The following is a 23797-nucleotide window of genomic DNA, read 5'->3' as shown; positions in this document are numbered from 1 at the left end:
TTAGTTTTATAATTGTACAACAAAGATTTTAGCCAGATGTAGTCTCAAATGAATTATGTTAATTAACCCTCTTCTGTCTTCTAAAGATTATAGAAATTTTATGCTAATTTTATATACACTATAATATTCTAGACATTTGTAGGTAAAATACCAACTATCTTAACTCAATATTTTATTTATCATAATCTAATATATAAAGCACACTATATTAGACTGGATTCTTTAACTGCCCAGAATCACTTTGCATGAAGGAACAGATCCTGAACTTTGCCTCCACCAGCACATCATTCAAAATGATTGCCATGGACTCAGAATTGGAACCATGTAACTAACTGTCTTTTGAACCCAAGCTTGGTGAATCTCAGTCCTATTCTAGAAATCTGAGATTTGGATTTGAGTGTCAGAGAGAGACTGCAGGAATCATTAAAGCTGAATTACATAACTGAAACGCTCTAGGAAGGAGGTACAGGATCCCCAGTAACCAAGAGTAAGCCTGATGTGAAAACAGTTGTAAGGGATTCTGAAAGACCAGCCAGATATAAATCAATCAAAAACTAATTGTGAAATCATAAGCCTGATCAAAATACAATTTAACCATCTTCTTACAGATGAAATCATGAACCACTTAAACATTTTATAATCACACTCATCCTCCACCACACAATGGTATAGAAGACAAAAAAAGCAAGTCACATGTAACACTGTTTAACTGTACATTTATAAACAGTTAATACGGTAAATTTTATGTTATGTGGATTTTTTTTTTACCCATACCAGTCACACAGAAGTCAACTTGCTAGTTAAGAATGTCTTATTTAACCAGTTGAGTCTCTGTTTCCAATAGATAAGAACTTGGCTAACTTTCTAGGCCAGTACAAAGAGACCAAGCACTTACTATATCCCTGAATAATGGTAACATTTAGCGTTGAAGACATTCATAGACATTATCAGTGTGTGCTGGTGAATGTTTAACGATCAGCTCTCAAACAACAGAACATAACTGATCTGTAGAACTGGTCAGTTTCCACACTATAATTGCTTCCATGGCCATTTCAAACCACCAAGGTGACTTCCATAAATACAGAGCTAGGGAGACATGGATACAATCTACTCTCGTGAGCACCAGGACAACTAGACAGAGGGGCAAGAGAGAACAGAGCCACCCCCAAATGCCTCTTGTGCCTTCATTTCATCTGTTTCAAATTCAAAATGGAGTGATGTAGGAACAAATATTGATGAAGTGGCTATTGTGTGCTAAACCCAATTTAAATTGCCTCATTTTAAAATGTTATGTACACCACTAAATTGTACCCTGAAAAGGGTGACTTTGTGGTATGTGAATTATATCACAATTTTTAAAAGGCGTTAGGTATAACACCTTATAGATTTGACTAAGTTTCCAGATAGATTTTTTTTTCCTCTTATAAAGGAATCCTTTTAAGTTCTTTCAGATGAAAGATTACATGCAATGAAAAGTCATTATCTTTATCATAATCAAGCTGTTGTTTATCTGAATACTTCTCTAAAATGAATGCTATACCAGCTTACAGTGTTTTCTTTCAGAGCACATGGGACAAATGGGCAAATTGGAAGTTTCTACTGGCAGCCTAGTGTGGAAGTATGGTCTTTGTACTTGTAGGCTCTTCTGTCTCTCACCAAAAACTGATGTTGGTATTTATAGATTATTGGTCCCAAGATTGATGGTAAGGAAAAAAAAGTGATGGTAGACAACTGTGCCAGTTATGTATCAACAGTACCAAAGGTGTTATGGAACATGAGACCTCTACATTTCTGTCTGCAGGCCAATTTTAATGTATTCAATACCTCTTTTAGAGAATTATATCCTTATTGTTAAAGTAATCACCTAAGTTAAAATACCAAAATCATGGAATTCTGGAATGGGGACTGCTTATGGATTTCTTGTGATTTACTCCTTTTACGGGTGAGGAGAGAAGAATTTAGTCATAATAATGTTCTTTTCAAAAGAGAAGTCAGTTTACTGATTCCTAAAGGAGTACTTTCATTTTACTGTGCAGCCATGTGACACTAAAATTCTAAATATTTGTTTTACAGAATTCCCACCCTAGTATCTAGTTCCAGAAACAGCAGCTCTCCTCAAAAGAATTTCCACTATTTTAAAAAATTTTAGGGACCCCTGAGTGTCTCAGTGGTTGAGCATCTGCCTTTGGCTCAGGGCGAGATCCTGGGACCTGGGATTGAGTCCCACATCAGGCTCCCTGTGGGGAGCCTGTTCTCTCTCTGCCTGTGTCTCTGCCTCTCTCTCTCTCTCTCTGTGTCTCTCATGAATAAATTAAAAATCTTTAAAAAAATAAATAAAATTTTGGGATCCCTGGGTGGCGCAGTGGTTTGGCGCCTGCCTTTGGCCCAGGGCGCGATCCTGGAGACCCGAGATCGAGTCCCACATCGGGCTCCCGGTGCATGGAGCCTGCTTCTCCCTCTGCCTATGTCTCTGCCTCTCTCTCTCTCTCTGTGACTATCATAAATAAATAAAAATTAAAATAAATAAATAAATAAATAAAATTTTTAAAAAATTTAGTACATCCAGGTATTTGAAACAGTACCTGAACTATAGTAGATTATCTTTCAACTATTCGTCTCCTACATGGGTGAAACTTAAAAACTGTTATGAGGAATCTAGTGTCTCCAGTTTCATGTTTGATTTTATATTACACATTATATTATTTATAATATATTCATTATATTATTTTATATTATATTAACTATATAACTCTATTATTTATATTATATATATTATGATACTTATAATATTTATGATATATAGAGAGTAAATGCATTTCCCCAGTCAGTTCTTTTTGCACTGGTTCTGCCTTTCACAGAAATGTAATTACCTGTTAAGTTATAACAAAGCCAACACTGACTCATGTTGGTGTCAGGAAAAGGAACGCTTTCATATTCCAACCACACCATCACCAGCAGGGGTATTGACAATCATATAGCTAAAGTTAATTGAGCACTGTATGATGCGCCCTAAATGAGTTATGACTTAATTATCACAATTTCAAAAGTAGCAGCTATTATTAATCCATCCAGTTTATTGCTAAAGAAAGGGGCTGAGAAGCTACTACTCAGTGTCTCAGATAGGATCTCAAGAGCCTTCAGCAGGTCACTAGGCTACTGCCCTCCATTAGTGACATCTAATGGGTCCCTCCCAAGCCATTATAGCCTCTTGAATTGCTTGCTCCTTCCTGCAGGAAAAGGAAGTGCTCTGGGAGAAGAGCAGAGACTCCTACCTTGTCTTCTTTCCCTCCTCTTTCTTCCTCTCCAGGGATGGCATTAATATCTATCTGTACCACCCATGCACTGAGATCATTTCCTGAAATTACAATGTTAAGGCTCACTATTTTAAAACCCACCTTTACTGGGACACCTGAGTGGTTAAGTGTCAGCCTTCAGCTCAGGTCATGATCTCAGGGTCCTAGGATCAAGCCCACAATGAGACTCACGTTGGGCTTTCTGCTCAATGGGGAGCCTGCTTCTCCCTCTCCCAACCCAGGCTATCTGTAGCTATCTCTTTCTCTCTCAAATAAATAAAATCTTAAAAAAAAAACCAAAAAAACAAAAAAACCTACCTTTACCTTATACTGGACAGTTAGTTTGTATTAAATATTTTAATGGTTTGCTTAATACATTTTAAAATAAATTTAAGAATGTTAAAAACAGAGTTTAAGAAGATTGAGTTTTCTACAAATTAGTGAAACTGAATTATGAATCCCTTCTTTAATATCTACTGAAATCAGCCTTTTATGTTAGGCATAGCACTTTTTGTTAGCACAGCACTAAGAAGTACAGAAAATATTTATAGTGCAGACTATTAAAATATTATATTAATGTAATGGAGAATATTTTTGTTCTAGTCATTTTTTCTTCCAGGAAATTGATCATGGCCCACTTGCATCCTGCTCATCACATCCTTCGGGCATGGCAGAGGGTTATGTGTCCTCTCTCCATTTCTTTCCTTGTCTCTAACTTGAGCCTGATTATCAATTGCTCAATATTACTCAAGCCCTAAAAAAGACTTTCAAGGCAGTCTGGAAGACAGCCACTTGAATTCTGACCCATGAGCCACTTTGAAAGCTGGGTCATCTCAGCAATTATCCAGTCTCTCCAAGTCTTCACATCTTCAACTATTTACGACAATAACAACACTCATCTCATCTAGAAGCTGTGTGGGTTAAATGAGGAAACAAGGCACAGAACCTACCGAGTGGCAGAACCTCCCCTACATGTACCCTTCCTTCTAGGTTGAAAGCCTGGAGCAAAGGTTCCTCAGTGACCCTTACCATTTTTAAGTAAAGACCCTTTGGGAATCTGAGGAGGTCTATGGACTGCTGTGCAGACAGCAAAAAGACAGACAAAAGCAGGTCCATCCTCACAAATTCGGCATATTATTTCATGGTTTCAAGGACCCCAGGGAAGACTATCCACGGCTTGCCTAGGGCTTCACAGACCAACAGGTAGAAACCCCTAGAACAGTATAGCATCATGAGTGAGTAACAGTAACTTCAATGGGGAAAAAAAAAGCAAAAATAAAGAGAGCAGGAAGTAGATGATCAAAGGAGTTTAAAAATAACTAAAAGAAAAGAAAAAAATGTGAAAAAGGGAAACTTGGTTCGGCAGAGAGAATATGTAAGAAATATAGGTCTATTTGTAGCCACTGTCCACAGCCTAAATCGATAAACTTGTTAGCTGAGGATTTAAGTAATTTGCGGAGTGTTTAAATAGTTAATCATGGCCTTAGAAACATTTGACAACAAAGTGTACACTAATCCAAAATATAATCAAATTTCAAAAGCCAAATGGACCTTCCAGATGTCAAGGATGAATAATTCAGGTCAGTCCTATCCCAGCCCCTCATCTGGCACATTACACTGATGAGGCTTCGCCTTTGTGCCTAGCTTCGCTGCTTTAGAATGATGGGATCAGGTTTTCTGGAGGCTTCTTTGAACCAGTCACAAATAAATAAGCTTAATTATTTACTGCTTCACCAACTCAGATGAAATGATTATGTTAAAAAACACACACACACAAAAAAAAAAAAAAAAAAAAAAAAAAAGAAAGAAAGAAAAAAAAACGTGACTCCCAGAGAAGAGCAGAAAATCTCAAGCCAAGGGAGAACACTCCTCTGGTGTTTCTGCTACTCTTTCTTGCTCTGTGTCAGCCCTGATTCAAAGGCAGATTCTGACATATGATACTTCCCTGCTCTTCTCCTTTCCCTAAGACTAGGCTTCCAATTAAAAGACGGAGCCTAGTACTTACTTCATCATGCACTCTCAGGGCTGGAGTCAAGCAGGCCTGAACACACTGGAGAGCCCCCTCCAGCTCTCATTTGGTCTTGTTTCCTATTGCATATATTCCTATTCCTATTCCTATTCCTTAAGTTTTAGGAAAAATTCTCTATCAGCAAATCCACCAGGATGGGCTTCTACCAAGGTTTATATTTCAACCCAGTGGTTCTTCACCAGGTCCAATTTTGCCACCAAGAGTCATCTGGCAATGTCTGGAAACATTTTTAGTAGTCACAACTGGTAGGGAATTGGGGGAGGGGAGTCTATAACTAGATAGAGCCCAGGGATGATGCCAAATATCCTACAGTGCACCGGTTAGCCTCCACAACAACAAATTAGCAGGCCCTAGATGTATAGTTGAAAAACCCTAAGTGTAACCCGAAAGTTAGAAGATTGGTCTGAAAGGGCAGTTTCCAACTGTGATTCTCTTTATTCACACCACCACAGTATTTGTCTGTGTGTATTTTTCCTCAACTACACACTCACTTTTCTTATGGATTCAGAAAACAACCTGAGTGGGTTATCTAGTAGGAAAGAGGAAAAACATAGAATATTCCCACTATCCCTCCTGAGTCTGGTGCCCAGGAGAAACATGGCTTGCCTTCTGAGCCTCAGTTTTCTCAGCTGAAAATAGGAAGGAAAACATATACTTCTTCCATTAGCAGGTGCTCTCAATTAGGTGATTGGTTTGGTCATTCTGGGATTAGCCTCTTTTCTATGTGACAGACAATACCTATCTATTCTTCCCTTCTTGCCTTTTTTAGAAAAATATTTTATTTATTTATTTATTTATTTATTTATTTATTTATTTAATTTATTTATTTGAGAGAGAGTTTGAGCAAGGAGGAGGGGCAGAAGGAGAGGAAGAGAGAGAAGCAGACTCTTCACTGAGCAGGGAACCTAACGTAGGGCTTGATCCTAGGACCCTGAGGTCATGACCTGAGCCAGAAGCAGATGCTTCATTGATTGAGCCACCCAGGTGCCCCCCCACTTCTTGCTGTCTAACAGAATCTCATCATTTGGCAGGGGGCAGCAAATGTACCCAGGTAAAGAGCAGCATTCCTCACTCCTGCAGTTAGGAGTAGCTGTGTGACAACACAGTTCTGGTCAATAAGACTCAAGATGAATTTGTTAAAGATTTCTAGGAAAGTATAGCTTCTCTTTCTTCCTTTTCCTTCCTCTGCACTTTTTCTCCTCCCTTCCTTCTCTCCTCCTAGGAATACTCTTTCTACTAACTGGGATGTGTTTGTGACCTGGAGGTGGAGGTTTGTGAGTGGAAGTGGACTGCTTGTTTTCATGAAGATGAAGGTCTGGGCTAAGGATGGTGCAATTGGAAGCTTGGATTTGATGGCATCTTTAAAGCAGCTTCACCAGTCTTAGACTGCCCACCTCTGGACTTGATGCTACATGATGAAAATTAGCCTTCTATATTTGGGGCACCTGGGTGGCTAAGTCAGTTAAGCGTCTGCCTTGGGGTCAGGTCATGATGGTCCTGTAACATCAGGGCTCCCTGCTCAGCAGGGAGTCTACTTTTTCCTTTTCCTCTGCCCCTTCCTCTGCTTGTGAGCACACACACACTCTTTCTCTCAATAAATAAAAAAATAAATAAAATCTTAAAAAAAGAAGCTTTTTGTATGCTAGACCACTGTTATTAGAGTTTTGCTCTATACACATAATTCTTACCCAAACCAGAAGTGCTTCATCCCAACCAGGAGCTCACTGACAATAGCAAGATTCAGACGTTCCAGGTTAAACTTCTTGATTTTGTAGCTCCACACTTTGCTTGAACCTAACGTGAATTTGCCCTCTGGGATAATCTGCTCCAAAATATAGCCTGTTGGGTGATCTGACCTACCATTATTCCTAAAATCTTTTTTTTTTTTTTTATTCCTAAAATCTTTGCTCCATTTTCCTGTCTTCAATTTTTTTTTTCCTGGTGTCACTTACCTTCCTAGTTCTGATAACTTTCTTCCATGTTTTCATCCCCTAATGAAATTCCTCTGGCCCTCAGGGCTGGGACTAGGACATGTAGTGACATGCAATAGTGCAACATTTTAGGTGGCTCATACAATTCATGTACGCAAAGGGTCAGTATGTTAGGACAAATACCTCCGTAATACTTGCCTCAGTGGCCCCATTCCATGGCCCTACTCCCACACTTTCCCAGCCCTACCCCCACTACCAGCTTCTGGGATTGATCTGACCTTCAATTTTAGTGTTTATCAAACTGCAACTTATGACCACTATCTTGTAATAGATATGACATTTTCAAAGGTGATATGAAACAGAATAGAAAACACTGAAAAGAATCTTTTACCTTTCAAAGCATATCTTACATTGTATTAAGTGTAGTTACTCCTTTTTCAGCTATAAATATGTGTATCTGTATGCGTAATACTGGGTCATGAGATAAAATGTAATACTGTGGATTGTGGTGCAATAATTTTGGGAAAAATGTTTTGTTCTTTGCTCCAGGTTTATTATCCCTCTCCATCCAAGTTTCTCACCTTCTACCTACCCACTAGCTAGCTACTAAATTTCACCTGCAAGTTTAACGTATATAAGCTTATAGAATATCTATCTATATTAACTACAACCAGTCAATGTATGTGCTATATAATGATTCCCAAAGTCTAAATTCGTTCAAAATGAGTCACAGGGATACGATCCAACTTCTCAGGAGTACATAAAAGCTTACCTTTATCCTTTATATTATAAAGCATTGTTTACTTTCTTAAGACAATATTCCTACAGGTGTTCCTATGAAGGAATTGATTTGATCATTTTTAGGGTTTTTGTGATCATAGAGTAGGGCCAGCCTGTATTTTTGTCCTAGGAGCTGGGGAATATCAATCTAATTTTCCTATTTCTAAAAGGGCCATGTCTCAACTTTTCTAACACTTGAGGTTTTTCAGAGCACTTGTAAAACATAAAAAATATCTGTGATCCTTAGAGTGACTCATAGCAAGAGCAACCTCTAGTACTGCTAATGTTTATATCAGCACTCAATCATTTGCAAGTGTTCATTAGAGTTTATGTGATCTCTTCCACTTAAGAAGTTAAGCGTCATAGAAAGCCAACACAGATTAATGAGACATCTGCTGTAATTCCATATAATGCATGAAACAAACTAAAATATAATTATTTAACATAAAGTCCTTAAGACTACAACCAAAACAAGGAAGAAAAATAAAGTATATGTAATTGCAAATACAACAAATATATCAGAATTATCCAAAGAACTGATGGAAGGTAAACTACATTATTGTCTTGCTTGCATGATGATGACTAATTGAGCTAACATCACTCTAGCATGTTGGCATGCAATAGCAGTCATGCCCACACAAAGTAGAGGGACAAGAAGATACAAAGAATTAAGAGAACATTTTTTTTTTAATTTGAATGTCAGTGCTTTGAAGCCCATTGTGTCAGCTCCTAAATAATATGTGCTTACTGCCTTGACACACCATTGGTTCTCAATGAATGTGTGCAGAAGCAATGAATGACTGTTTGACCGAGGATATGCAAATTTAGACACATTTTTGATCTTTTACAGAGCAGGCTACTTATAAAACTGAAGTCATAAAAAAATGGAAAGATATTAATGAAAGGTCTCTTTTCCCATTCATTTTGAATCAAATGGGAATTCAGAAGACTCAGGCTCATATACTTCATATTCACTAATATTAATCCATTAAACTGTTACTGGTCACTAATTGTTCTGTAGAGATTGGCTGCAGTTGAGGTCATTTGAAAAATAAGGCTTTTATCTTTCAAACAAGAAGTTTGATTTTGGCAAGAGTAAAACTTGAGCCCAAACACATTGCAAACATACTTTCTTTTAATGACATTTCAAATGTGATTCCTTTGCTTGTGATATTTCTATTTTCTATATTTGTATGTATGTTGTACCTTATGGAATAAGGCAGAGGTGAGATAAATTTTTCCCTATCCTGTTTATTGTTTCCTTTCTTTGCTTCATGTTAGAGAATTTATGATCATAGATGTTGCAAAAATCACTACCATATGCTAAGTGGCCTGGCATGACTACAACCCTCAAATTTAATTTCACAAACATTTATTCAGCAAATGCTAAATGCTTCAAACAGTAATTAAGAACTGATAGTATTCTAGGTGTTCACAATAAAAATTTCTAAGTTGCTTCCTATTGGTCAGAGTTCAAAATATTGAGACACTGTGCCTATCTTCACAAAGTTCATACTAATTAATCTACCACCAATATGACCTTTGAAACAAAGTGGTTAAATCTTGCACTACTTCTGGTATGTTTCTATGCTTCCAATTAAATATTAAATAGGTTGGAAGATATTTCATCTTTAGAAACATATTCCATTTGTCTCCAGATTGGATGGTTTGCATTGTCTTCAAAATGTTTTTGAGTTATGATCACGCGAGCCATACCAAGAAATGAGTTTTTCAGCATTGTCAACATAAAAGACAAGTGATTCTGTATTCAGTTTCAATGTGTGAAACCTCAACTGTAAATTTTCTAGTTCCCTAAGTTTCGGTTTCCACCTGTGAAAATGAGGTTAGACATGATGATCACTTTTCAAATAGAGCTTGTTTGCTCACTGGACATATAAGACTCTACAAAACAAGTTTGCTGGAATCAAATTTTTAAAAAGTCACTGTCCTACAACATGCTGTCATGCCTGGAGGAAATAGGTATTCTTTTCTGATCATGAAAAAATTAATGTATTCTCCTTCTTGTCCTCCCCAGTTCACATGCTCTCTGATGACAGTTAAACTATAAAAGCTATCAAAGGATTCCCAGGGAAATATGTCAAGTTGAACAGGGACTATGTAAGAGGCTTAAATCCCATATGTGTGTGGGGTTATGTTAATATCTATTTTTCCATGTACATATATGCCTATATGTATGTCCCTATGCACAGCTCTAGGCCTTTATGCTCATATGTATATGTAATTTATTATATGCTAAGTGTCAGGGCTGAATTAAATGTTCTATGTACATTTTTACATATAATCCTCATAGCAAACCTACAAGGCAGACATTGCTGGGCCCATTTTCTAGATTTGAAAAATAGTGTTTAGAAATAGAACATAATTTGTCCAAAGTCAACAGTAAGTAAGTGAACAGAGTTAGAATTGAAACTCCAGTTTGTTCAACTCTGAAGGAAGGACATCTATTTAAATACATAGAAAGAGAGATGTAATGTGACCTACAAATTGCTGGAAACTGAGTTGTCAAAAATGATTGTAGGAATATTTGTCTCAGTAAGAAAATATGCCAAACCTGGAGGCATAAATTTTCCCCCAAAATATTGCAGTGAAACTCTACCATCCTTATGCTGATAGAGAAGTCATCTCTATTAAGGCAAGACTAACCAGAATCAGAATACATTCATTAGAAAACAACATAAAATATATTGCTCACCCATTAAATTTTTTTCTCCCTAGTAGTAAGAATGTTTTAACTAGCAAAATAACTGTGGTGTAATGGAAAACTCACATCTAGACAAGTATTAACCACAACCTTCTTATGAGAGTTCACCCATCCTGTACTTTAGTTAAAATAAGAACAATTTACACTTTACATGTTCAAATGCCAATACATGAAATAATAGCAAAATCTAGGTCTTATGTGAAGTAGAATACATACATTGCTTCTTGGTTATTCTGAAATATATTTATGAAATATATACATACATATATTTGAAATTAGTGTATTACTTTAGGTAATTTGTCTTGTTCATTTCATTTAACTTGGTATCCCCCAAGAATCTAGAGATCCAAACAATGCCATTTAATTAACAATAAGCAGATTTGAATTCCTCTACGTAATATTTTATTGACAACCTAGGACTTCCATACTACCCTGCTCAGATAAGAATGGGTATTTATTGTGGGGTCGGAGATTTCAATGCATTGTTGATGTTAGTTTAACCTACATGTAATATATTCCACGGAATATCTATCTAATGTATTTAATTTTCTATGCAAGTGTATGGGCTATTGACAGAGATTTACCTAGCCATACACATTGTATTAGAACATAAGTCTTTTTTTATTTTTTTTATTTTTTTTATTTTATTTTTTTTAAATAGTGCTGTATTTTTTTTTAATTTTTATTTATTTATGATAGTCACAGAGAGAGAGAGAGAGAGGCAGAGACATAGGCAGAGGGGGAAGCAGGCTCCATGCACCGGGAGCCTGATGTGGGATTCGATCCCGGGTCTCCAGGATCGCGCCCTGGGCCAAAGGCAGGCGCCAAACCGCTGCGCCACCCAGGGATCCCCATAAGTCTTTTTTTAAAGCTGAATGCTTTACTTTACAATTTGTTTTTTACTTTCCAAATTACTGAACTACTTTTCAAAGGATTTTGCCTTTCAAAAGGATAAAATATTATAAAAGTACATATCAATTTTTTAATTAAATATAATTTTTTTACCTTTTGAAGTTTTAATTTAAAATCCAGTTAGTTAACATCAGTGTATCACTCAATGCTTCCATACATCACCTGGTGCTTATTGCAAGTGCACTCCTTAACTCCCATCACCTATTTCACCCATCCCCTGCCCATCTCCCTCCTGGTAACCACCAGTTTGTTCTCTATAGTTAAGAATCTGTTTCTTGGTTTGTCTCTCTCTCTCTTTTTTTTCTCTTTTGCCCTTTTATTTTGTTTCTTAAATTCCACATATGAGTGAAATCATATGCTATTTATCCTCCTCTAACTTATTTCACTTGGCATTATATTCTCCAGCACCATTCATGTTGCTGCGAATGGCAATATTTCATTCTTTTTTGTGGCTGAGTTATATATATCTATCTAAAGACTGAGCACACTGCCAGTAGTCATCTAACAGAATAGCTGGTAGGGGTAGTCCCATATATAATATAATATAATATAATATAATATAATATAATATAATATAATATAATATAATAAATATAATATAAATGCACACCTTTTTTTATCCATTCATCAATCGATGAACATTTGGGCTGTTTCCATAATTTGGCTATTATAGAAGTTGCTGTTATAAATGTCAGGGTGTATGTATCCCTTCAAATTAGTATTTTTGTATTCTTTGGGTAAATACTAGTCCTGTGATTGCTGGATCCTAGGGTAGTTCTATTTTTAACTCTTTGAGGAAACTCCATTCTGTTTTCCACAGTGGCTGCACCAGTTTGCATGCCCACCATTAGTGCAAGAGGGTTCCTTTTTCTCCACTTCCTTGCCAACCCCTGTTGTTTCTTGTATTGCTGATTTTAGCCCTTCTATAGATGTATCTCATTATACTTTTGATTTGTATTTTCCTAATTATAAGTGATATTGAGCATGTTTTCATGTGTCTATTGACCATCTGTATGTTTTCTTTGGAAAGATGTTTATTCATGACTTCTGCCCATTTTTCAATTGGACTATTCGGTTTTTTGGGTGTTAAGTATTATAAGTTCTTTATATATTTTCTACACTAACCTTTTTGTACACTAACCTTTTATCAGATATGTTATTTGCAAATATCTTCTCCCATTCCATAGGTTGCCTTTTGGTTTTGTTATTTCCTTCACTGTGCAGAAACTCCCAATAGTTAATTTTTGTTTCATTTCCCTTGCCTCAGGAGACATATCTAGAAAGAAGTTGCTGTGGCTGATGTCAAAGAAGTTATTGCCTGTGTTCTCTTCTGGGATTTTTATGGATTCAGGTCTCACATTTAGATCTTTAATCCATTTTGCATTTATTTCATCCCTTTGCAAGTTGCTGTTCAGTTTTTCCCAACACCATTTATTGAGGAGACATTCTTTTTTCCCATTGGATATTTTTCCTGTTTTTTCAAAGACTAGTTGACAGTTTACTTGTGGGTTCATTTCTGGGTTTTCTATTCTGTTCTGTTGATCTGTGTGTTTATTTTTGTGCCAGTACCATCTTGTCTTTATTACTACAGCTTTGTAATGTAACTTGAAGTCCAGAATTGTGAGGCTTCCAGCTTTGTTTTTCTTTTTCAAGGTTGCTTTGATTATTCAGGAGCTTTTGTGACTCTATACAAATTTTAGGATTTTTTGTTCTAGGACTGTGAAAAATTCTGTTGGTGTTTTGATAAGGATTGCATTAAATATGTAGATTGCTTTGAGTAGTATAGACATTTTAACAATATTTGTTCTTCCAATCCATGAGATTTGTTCTTCAAATCCATGAATGTCTTTACATTTCTTGGTGCCCTCTTCAATTTCTTTCATCATTAAATGTACACGAAAAATTTTAATATAAAGTCTAGTTTACCAGAGGGTGGTGTTTGTTTCTACAATTAGAAAAGGGCTGCCCCTACTAGCTATTCTGTTAGATGACTACTGGCAGGATGCTCAGTCTTTAGATCATCTTCTCAATGAGCAGTAGAGATGTGAGTAGAAATCTGTCAAATTGCTCTCCATTCCTTCCCAAACATTTAGGATTTTATGGCTAGAGAGAACAGGCCATATATATTTAAGAAGACATATTGAATATTACAATAGATTTTTAAAAACAAAAAATTATTGCAGTGAAATTACAGATTGCAAAAATGGACAAAAGCTTGACTCAGGTAAATATTCACAGATAGACTTTGTAGTTTCAACTAGGGGGTAGAAGATGTAACATTTCTAAAGATCATCCCATTTCCATTTAGTTTTCCTAGCTATGAACAGACATAGATTTAGCAAGAAGAAACATTTTTTGAGAAACATGGTTTGAGATGATTTTCAAATCAGTCTTAAACATTCTTAGTACTGTGACTTACGGTTTATTTAGGCTTTGCACCTTAACTCCTGAATATGCTTTTGGATGCCAACTGTACTGCTTTTTTTTTTTTTCCCCTCAGAATTTTGCAGGAATTCTAGGAATACTGGCCAGATGGGAAAATACACTTTACTGGAGATTCCTAAGATGATTCTAAAACCTTCCTGAAATAAACAGCAGTACAGCAGTAAATTTTGAAGATAACATCTGCCAGGGAAAATATATCTTTGAGATACCTGTGAGTAGTCAGTCTCTGTGTTATTTGAAAGTGAAAGGAAAATTAGATTTGGAAGCCCAAAAAATCACAAATATTTTGGTAGCTGGTATATAGTGGTGTACTGAGCCTGGGCCTGTTCATAGCAACTTGCAATAGTCTATTGTGAACTTCTCTCCCCAGTAGCTTGAGATCAGCCATGATGGGAGTCATCATCGGACAGAAATAACAAATGCTACAAATCAATGCCTGACCCCAACATGATTGTTACACATTTACTAACATTTATGGAGGAGGCAGGGAGTATTGCCTAAGAAGCTTTATTTTTGAGTCTTCCATGTAGTAAGACTACATGGTTTATTGTTCTATTAAGGTTTCTCCATAATGTGTATGGTGGGGATTTTGCTTTCAATCTATCAAAATGATGTCCCTGTAATGTTTCGTGAATGGTTTAAGATGGATCTTGGATATGTGTTTTTATGCCTGGCAGAGAAAGGTCTTAGGAGATATGAGGTAAGAGTGTTTAACCAGGTATTTACCAGCTGGTTCTAGGCTCTCAGCTTTGAATAATGGCAGAGTTTCCCTGGCAGGGGTTTCGTATTCACTGAAATGTGATGGCAATACTCATGCACCCAATCTCCCTCCACCTCTTGATCCTTTCTCTCAGAGATTCATTGTATCTCTTCTCTCACCCTTAGCCTCAAAGCCATGCATCAGAATTTATATATATATTTTATATAGCCTTATACAATATATATATATATATATTTTAATAGCCTTATTGAGATATAATTGACATATGAAGAAAAGCAATCCCACTTCAGGATATCTAACCAAAAGGATAGAAATTAGGCTCTTGAAGAGATATCTGCACTCCCATGTTCATGCAGCATTATTCACAGTAAACAAGATATGAAAACAACCCAAGTATTCACCAATGGATGAATGGGCTTTAAAAATGTGATATATAAGGCAGCCCCAGTGGCTCAGCGGTTTAGCGTCACCTTCAGCCGGGGGGCTTGATCCAGGAGACCGGGATAGAGTCCCACATCAGGCTCCCTGCATGGAGCCTGCTTCTCCCTCTGCCTGTGTCTCTGCCTCTCTCTCTCTCTCTGTGTGTCTCATGAATAAATAAATAAAATCTTTAAAAAAATGTGGTATATACACAGAATGGAATATTAATCTACCTCTAAAAAGAAGGAAATTCTACAATTTGTGATATGGATGAACTTGGAGGAAGGTAGGCTAAATGAAATAAGCCAGTCACAGAAAGACAGATATTGCATGATTCTACCTACATGAAGAATCTAAAATACTCAACTTCATAGAAGCAGAAAATATAGTAGTGGTTTCCAAGGGTGGGGAGTTGGGGAAAATGGGGAATTTTTGTTCAATGGTTATAAAGTTTCCGTTATGCTACATGAATATGTTCTAGAGATCTGCTCCAAAACATAGTACCTATGGGTGATGAAAGGGTATTGTGGACTCATCCATCTCTTACACAACCATTCAACTTCATTCTCCTCCTTGGTAAACTGTGACTGTGTCCCATCAGCCATGGGAAAAGGACCATATGGTTACTACTTGGTTAATTTGACTGATCTAAGTAATAGAATTAGGGAAGAATAATCCCTTTTGTCTTTACAGGGTGATGACACTGGACTCTAAGCGACAGCTAGGAAAGGGACCTGGGAGGAATCAATTTGTTTCTGAAATATCCAAAATGCACAACAGAGTAAACCCATGAAAACAAGACCCTATACAAAAGTCAGTACAATCCTGGGTACATTAAAAAAGATGTGAGGAACCAATAAGAAGACCATCTCCTGGCCTCAGTCAAAACCATCTCTGGAACTGTGTGTAGCTATGCTGCTGCCCTCAGGAAAGCACAGGAGGGAGCGCATCCTGACAGGGGCGATCCACATGATGGAGATATGGGAGGTGTTGCGAGAGGCCTCCTTTGTGGACAAGAATCAAGAAGACAGGAGAGGGATGAAGAACAACAAATTCCTGCCTCACTAGGGTAAGGAAATGGAAAAGTGAGAAGAATTCTACTTCAGATGATAGGTAGCAAATTTATGGGAATTTTTAGTATGAGAGATGACAGAAGTTGAATCAAAAAGCTTTAAATAAATTAAAACGTTGACAAAGATACAAAGGAGGAAAACTCTCAAACATATTCCTCATTTCTGAGGAGAAATTCAAAATAAATTTCATTCTCCTCATAAACTATGCTTCTCTTTTCAGAACAGATCAGATCATGGCCCTTATGCATACAGAAATCCCCATGATACGTACATAGAAATGGACTTCACCCTTTCCTGGAATATAAAATTAAGAAACATCATCCAGAACTAAAAGCAATCTTTATTACCGTTGGACATAACAAATCTAGCACTTCTTCGTAGGTGAGTAATGCATGAATTTCTTCCAAAATCAACAATCAACCACAAACCTTTGGCTGGCCTAGAAAAGGTTTAAAGGCTTGAGAATATTAGGACAGACTTATAATAGCAAGTGTTGCAGCTCACATGCCTTGCACAAGACCACACGATGCTTTTAGGGAAAATGACCTATATATGGATAGCGTTTTATTCTACTTAATCTGTCACACAAATCATCTCTTGTGTCTGTTAAATTATGTGCTGTTTATCTCTCTAAAGTAGCTTAATCTGCATCTTGGTATACTCTATCCATGCAGGAGCTCTTTCTGTTCCATTAAAATCCAAACAGAGAAGAGAATACAACAGTTTTGAATGAAAGTAGGGACACAACAACCTAAATGCCAGAGGGTTATATTTCAAAGGTCTTAGCCCAGAGGAGACAGAATAAAAGATTAGTTAGCTTCTGTTTGCATATGAGAAAGCTAGAGAAAAGTGAGCCAGGCAACAGAGCCACAATGTGTATGTCGGTTCCTAAAATCCAAGGTAGCAAAGCAACTTAATGCCCTGACCCCAAATGTTTCCCGTTCACCCAGTGGCTGATGCCACATTGTCTGGCAGGATAGCAATAGGGAAATGGAATGGAACACTTGAATGCTTCATGTGTTTGATGTCTACCTTTCCGTTCTCTGGTGTCATCTACGGTGTGGTTCTCCAATTTGACTGCACATTGGAATCCCTTGGGGAATTTTAGAAACTGATGATGTCTTGGTCCCACTGACAGAGATTCTGAGGGAATTATTCTGAGGTTGGGCCTAGGCATCAGGATTTTTAAAAGCTCCACAGTTTGTTATAACGGGTGGCTAAAGTTGAGAGTCACTGACTTACAGGAACTAAGAGACAGTCTAGGTAGTACTGCTCAAATCTTAACGTGTGAATCGCCTGTGGGTCTTGTTAAAATGTGGGGTTTTGTTTAGTAGGTCCTGAGTGGGGCCTCACATTCTGCATTTCTAACAAGCTTCCCAGGGATGTTGAGGTTCTTGTGGTCTGGGAAGCAGATTTGGTTTAACAGGGCCCCAGAGTGTGATCACTAAATTCCTGTGGCAGCATCCACTTCACCTGGGAACTTGCTTAGAAATGCAAAACCTCATGCCCAACCCCAGACCTGTTGAATCAGAAACAGCAGGGCGGGGTAGGGCTGAGCAGCAATAGGCACTTTTAACAAGCCCTCCAGGTGGTTTTCAGGGGAGCTAAAATTTGAAACCACTGGTCAGAACTTGCCATTCAAAATGTGGTTATCAGACCAGCAGCGTCAGAATGCGCATCACCAAGGACTTTGTAAGGTGAAGGCAGGATTTCAGACTTACTGAATCAGAGTCTACATTTTTTTGAAGATTAACTTATTTATTATTTATATATAGAGAGAGTATGAGCAGGAGGGGCAGAGGCAGAGGGAGACAGAAACTCAAGTGTTTTCCACACTGAGCACACGGAGCACATGGAGCTCGATCTCAAGTCCTTGAGATCACAACCTGAGCCGAAACCAAGAATCAGATGCTCAACCAACTGTGCCACTCAGGCGCCCCCAGAAGCTGCATTTTAATAACACGTCAGATGATTTCTATGCATATTAAAGTATAAGAAGCACAAGAGCCTTGGCAAATTTCCTCCTCAAGACCCTTGCCCAGAACTATGATAAAATATTCATTTGAAAAAAAAAATTAACAGTATTGATTATAATTGTGATAGTATGTGGCAGGTTTCTTTTTAATTATAAAGAGAATCTTGTTTATAAGGACAGTTTTAAAATCTGGCAAAGCCTAATCAAACAAATGGAAACCACACATGATCCTACCATGTGGAGAAAACTATTAAACACTGTTTATTCTTCCATCAAATAACAGTGTTTCTAAAGAGAGAATAAAAATAAATTATTGTAAGAGATCATTTTATCCTGCTCAAACAGAAACTTGGCGATGGTTTAACGCAACTTAGACCCAGCAGATCCTGCCCAATGTGGTAAAAATATGAAGCTCTTGTTTAGGATAATGTTGGTTACTAAAGGGGATAACATCACATCCGGTTCCTCTGGTCATCTTGGGAATATGAAACCTCCTTGCCACGATTCAGAATGTTGAAACCAAGCTATTCTGTTCTGCTTCTACATTAGAAGTTCAGAACTTACAGACTTAAAAATACCAGCTTGTAATGAAAAACAGGGCAGCCTCATTTAAGTTACCAGCAGTGAATAATTCCCAGAAAGTTGAAACACTGATGTGTCCTGGTGACCTTTAAATATATAATGAGTAAATAGTTTGGAAAAACAGTAATTCACATGGGTCTCAAATGTATTCTCTTTCAATCTATAACAGATCAGTTTGTTTTGTGTCAGAGAAGGCAGACTTAAATTTTTTTTTTTTTTAGACTTAAAATTTTAACAGACTGGGCCGCCTAGAACTGCTACAGCTAAGAGCTATCAAATCAGAAGCCTACCAAAAGAAATGGGGACTTTCACATAGAAACCAATGTCCCCAGCTCTTTCATACTAAGCCAGACCAGGGAAAGCTAAGAACATAAACATTTTTTAGTGGCATTTTCTCTAGAAGTGATTATGGCATCAAACTCTCTTATAGTATCATTGCTGTTATGGTATCAAACCCCAGTGTGAAAAAGAAACTATCCTCTCTACCAGCAGTGGAAGAAGCAGCTGGAGCAACAAATCTATTGCTTCTGTGCAAAGAGAAAAACCAAAAGTTGGTGGAAAGTAAGAGAGGTTGAAAACTAAAAGATGAAGAATTTTGGAGAGTCAAGATTGGGCATGATAGTAAGAAGGACATGTCACAGGCAATGCCTCTCAAAGAGAGACAGTTATTCTGGTGCCTTTGGAAAATATGTGAGACTGTGTTTATTTTTTAGTGAAATAGTGGCTGGCTGTGCATTTACATACTGGTATATGTATGGTTTTGCTATAAGGCACTTTTCTTATATTTCATGTTTCTTTATATTGTGGTAATCTGTATTAGTTTAAATCAATGTATATTAAATCTATATTAGTTTAAATTATATGTGTGTATATGTATGTGTATATATAGATATAGATTTGTAGGTTCTATAAATTTCATTTCAGAAAAGTTAAAGATTACAAAGTAGTTTTAGAGAAAGGTCATTGGGTTTGTTAGAACCTGTGAAACTGATTAATTATCTTATAATCATTATAATTACTTGCATAGCAACTTCATTGTCATTACCTCAATACAACAACAATCTTAGTTTTATCCCAAATTTAGAAAATACGTTTGAGATACTCTAATTGAAAACTAGTTCATGTGACATGTATAACACTGTTGGAAACCAAAACTGAGACAGCACCAGAAGTTTGGAGACAGCCAAATAGTAAAGAAGTGACATTAATATAAAATGTTATGAGCCAAAAAAAAAACCCACAAAGAACCACAACATGATTTCAGTACAACTCCAACTTGAAAGTTGCAAGGGTAGATTTGACATACAACTGAGCCCCATCTCACATGGGTAACTTTATCCAGAGAGCTTTAAAGTTAGGATTCTTATTTATTCATTATAGTTAATATGGAGGTTAGCTAGTGTAAAATTAGAGTAGTGTAGAGGAGTATATTTTGCAAATGGAACAGAAATATTACTCTAGGGTTAGTTTCAGAATAGGGAAAAATTTAGCAAGCCCCTTAAGTATTTTTGTCACATTATCCATTTTTCTTTTCATCACTCATATAATTAGGTACCTAAATCATGCAAAATAATAATATACAAAACAACAGCAAACTGTGCTCAAGGTCTAAAGGATTTCTTTTTTTTTTTTTTATTTTAGAGAGAGAGAGCGCACACAAGCATGGTGAAGGGCAGAGGGAGAGAATCTTCGAGCAGACTCCCTGTTAAGGGCAGAGCTCAATACCATGAACCATGAGATCATGACCTGAGCAGAAACCAAGAGTCAGATGCTCGCTCAGCTGACTGAGCCACCTAGATGCACCTAAAAGAAATTTAAAAAGGGTATGTCACAGCACTGCTTTGCTGACTTCGAGTACATGCAAAATATCAATGTGTGTCCCTGCTAATGGCTAAGCAGCAGAACGTGAGGGACTCTGACCCAACATATCAGTTGACTTGGTCTTCACTCACTTTCTCCCACACCTTGGCTCTGTTAGGACAGGAGAATTCTAGAATCCAAGTAGGAGCTCCTCAGGTAGGGAATTGTTAAGGGTCAAAAGAAGAAATGGAATCACCCACTACTTTGGAGATTCCCAACACAGTAGCCCAGCACATTAGCTTTGAGACATAAGAGCAGAAGCAGAGATTCATAAGAAGACCAGAGCAATAGATGAGACTTCCAAGGGCTCCAACCAGCTAACAATGTCATTCACCACATTTTCTTGCCCAGTGGTTCTTAGCTGTACATTAGAATCACCCAGAGAGCTTTCAAAATAAAATCTGATGCCCATCTTGTATCCCCAACCAATAGAATAAAAATTTCTGTGATTGGAACCCAGACGTATTTTCAAAGCCCCCTAGATGATTACAGTGTTCACCCAAGGTTGAAAACTATTGCCTTAGCCATATCCCAAGGATGAAACTCAACACAAAGAATTGTAATAAGCTTCACAAATCATGTGTAGTAATTGTTATCACTATCATCTAGGGCTATCCAATACTGCCCTTAAATTAAGTTCAGAATTGGCTGGCTTGGCCATTGGATCAGATGGGAAAAATCAGCTAAACAAAACACAATTCTTTGATGGAAATTTAGCTTTTTGCCAACCGCATGTTTGAGTATTTGTGGCCCAACTTCAAATGAAAACAGAAGTGGTTTTTTTCTAACTGAATCATGATATTCACAATATAGACCTTGACTGACAGTGCTTGTGGGCAACTGAACAACTTTGGAGATTCCTTTTTGCTTGAAAGTACACTGCGGACATTTATTTTATTCATTTCCAGAACAGGACTCTGAAAGCTGGGCTTGATTCTTGCTTTAAACAATCTGTGGGATTTGGAGCACAACCCAAAACTATCTAGATTTTAAGTTTGTTGACTCTAACTAAAATAAGTTTGTTTTTTTTTTTTTTTTTTTTTTTTTTTTATTGGTGTTCAATTTTCTAACATACAGAATAACACCCAGTGCCCGTCACCCGTTCACTCCCACCCCCCGCCCTCCTCCCCTTCTACCACCCCTAGTTCGTTTCCCAGAGTTAGCAGTCTTTATGTTCTGTCTCCCTTTCTGATATTTCCCACACATTTCTTCTCCCTTCCCTTATTTTCCCTTTCACTATTATTTATATTCCCCAAATGAATGAGAACATATAATGTTTGGATTGAATGATCTCAAAGATTTTTTCCATCTCTTAATGTTCCGATTCAATAATATATAGTTTTCTCTCCCTTCCCAAGGCATGTGCCCTCAAATCACTTAGATTCATATGGTGATACCATTTATTTTCACTACTTAGGCCACATCTTAATGCAGTGAGTTACACAATAACTTGATCATTTTGCACAGTATACAAAAAGTACCCAAAGTACTAAGCTTTTCACAAAAGACAGCACAAAGTTTAAGTGTCGTCCATCCATTAAGTGTGAAAAGACATCTCCAGTAGAGACCAAGAGAATATCTGCTTTCTAATATAAACATCACTTTTCTGAAAAAAAATATTGTTTTAGGAGGCACTCATTGAAGGGAAATTACTGGCCCTGGAGGCAAAGATGTGATAAGATAATTATTTCTATTCTTTCATTATGGCCAAATGGTAAATAAGTCACAAATGAAATAACTTTGGCACTATTAATTCTCAAAAGCAGATTTAGGCAGAAACTTCAATAAAGCCTGAAATCAGCACTTAATTTTTCATTTTCTCTTTTCTGGGAGCCTTCAATGGAACAGTTTCAATTCTCAATTTAAGATAGGTTGCCAAAAACTGATTGAAAAAACATGGTGCATGAGAAGATGTTTAGGTAAGTTAAAAAAAAAAAAAACCTGGATACAACCATTGCTTGAAAGTAAAATGACTTTTGCACCATACTTTATCCTTTTAATAGAAAAAGATTTCTTTCTTTAGACTTTGGAACAAATTGATACCTAAAAATATATATATTCTGCTGTTGATTAGATATTTTGAGAAGTGTAGGTCAAAGCTTGGAAGTTTAAGAACTACATTTCACATGGAAATAGTTTGCATAGTTTCCACATTCTCTTTTCTTTTCCCATTTCCCTTAATAATATTGGATTTTAAAGTTATGCTGCTTTTTGTCTTCATATTCTCAGACATGGATGATTTTACCTTTAAATTGAGAAATCCAAAGAAATAAGGTTGGAAGAGGTATATATTTTCTAATCTATATTTCTCTAAGATTTCAGATCACCTTTTCCTAATTGAGTGATCAAGCTATTTCATCTGGTGTTTCATGAAATGAAATTACTATCTTAGGCTCAAAATTGATTTTTTAACTATGATAAACTTTTGAGTAAATAATTTTCATAACTACAAGGTCTTAAGGTGCCAAAAGAAGAAAACATTCCTCTCTGATTTATTCCTATTACATATTAAACAGGCTACTTGACCAGAACTGAAACCAGATGAAGAGGAAATGGATCTCCAATTTGAAGTGTGATAGTTGCTTAAAAGGTAAGTTTTAATTATTCTAATCTGATTGAATCCTTTTGAATGTGGTTTGTTAAATTTAGAACTGGGTTGAATTAATTTATGTTGGATTGAACCGTTTTGACCTATTTTCTCACAGTCTTGCCTTGTTCAGTGCCTGCCTGTCAAATAAGACAATGCACTGTCTGCAAGAGTGGCACACAGGCATGGAAATATAGACATGATATCAAAAAGAGGGAGAAGGTCAATATTAACTATCATTTTGTAGAGAGATTATGTGAAATGTAAGGGATGACCAGAATTTGGGGACGAAAAGTTAAGTCAGGAAACCAGAGATTGCATGGACCTTTTCTAAACCCTTGACACAATCCAGGTTCATTGAGCAAAGCAGGGAAGTTACAGGTGACACCTGTAACACTTATAATTCCAGAGGAAGGCTCTGTTCTGCTTCAGGGTATAGAAAACTCTTCCAAGTACTTCCTCTGAAA

At 36.8% G+C, this 23797-nt stretch overlaps 1 long non-coding RNA gene across 3 annotated transcripts in view; it reads left to right on the top strand.

Moving 5' to 3' along the window:
* The window catches only part of LOC140608922 (uncharacterized), a 182395-nt gene that overhangs the window by 58290 nt on the left and 100308 nt on the right, over positions 1-23797 (top strand). Inside the window, exons 2-5 of one of the 3 annotated variants that reach the window (XR_012010923.1) lie at positions 15947-16322; positions 16547-16707; positions 20525-20706; positions 23260-23333. This is a non-coding gene — a long non-coding RNA (uncharacterized lncRNA). Of the gene's footprint in view, positions 1-14173; positions 14324-15946; positions 16323-16546; positions 16708-20524; positions 20707-23259; positions 23334-23797 lie in introns of those variants that run through there. The other 2 variants (XR_012010922.1, XR_012010921.1) reach the window with 2 other exon arrangements.

Source organism: Canis lupus, chromosome 18 (genome assembly GCF_048164855.1).
Source record: "Canis lupus baileyi chromosome 18, mCanLup2.hap1, whole genome shotgun sequence".
NCBI lineage: Eukaryota > Metazoa > Chordata > Mammalia > Carnivora > Canidae > Canis > Canis lupus.
Note: the sequence above shows the minus strand (reverse complement) of the source record. Positions and strands in the feature narration are given on the sequence as shown.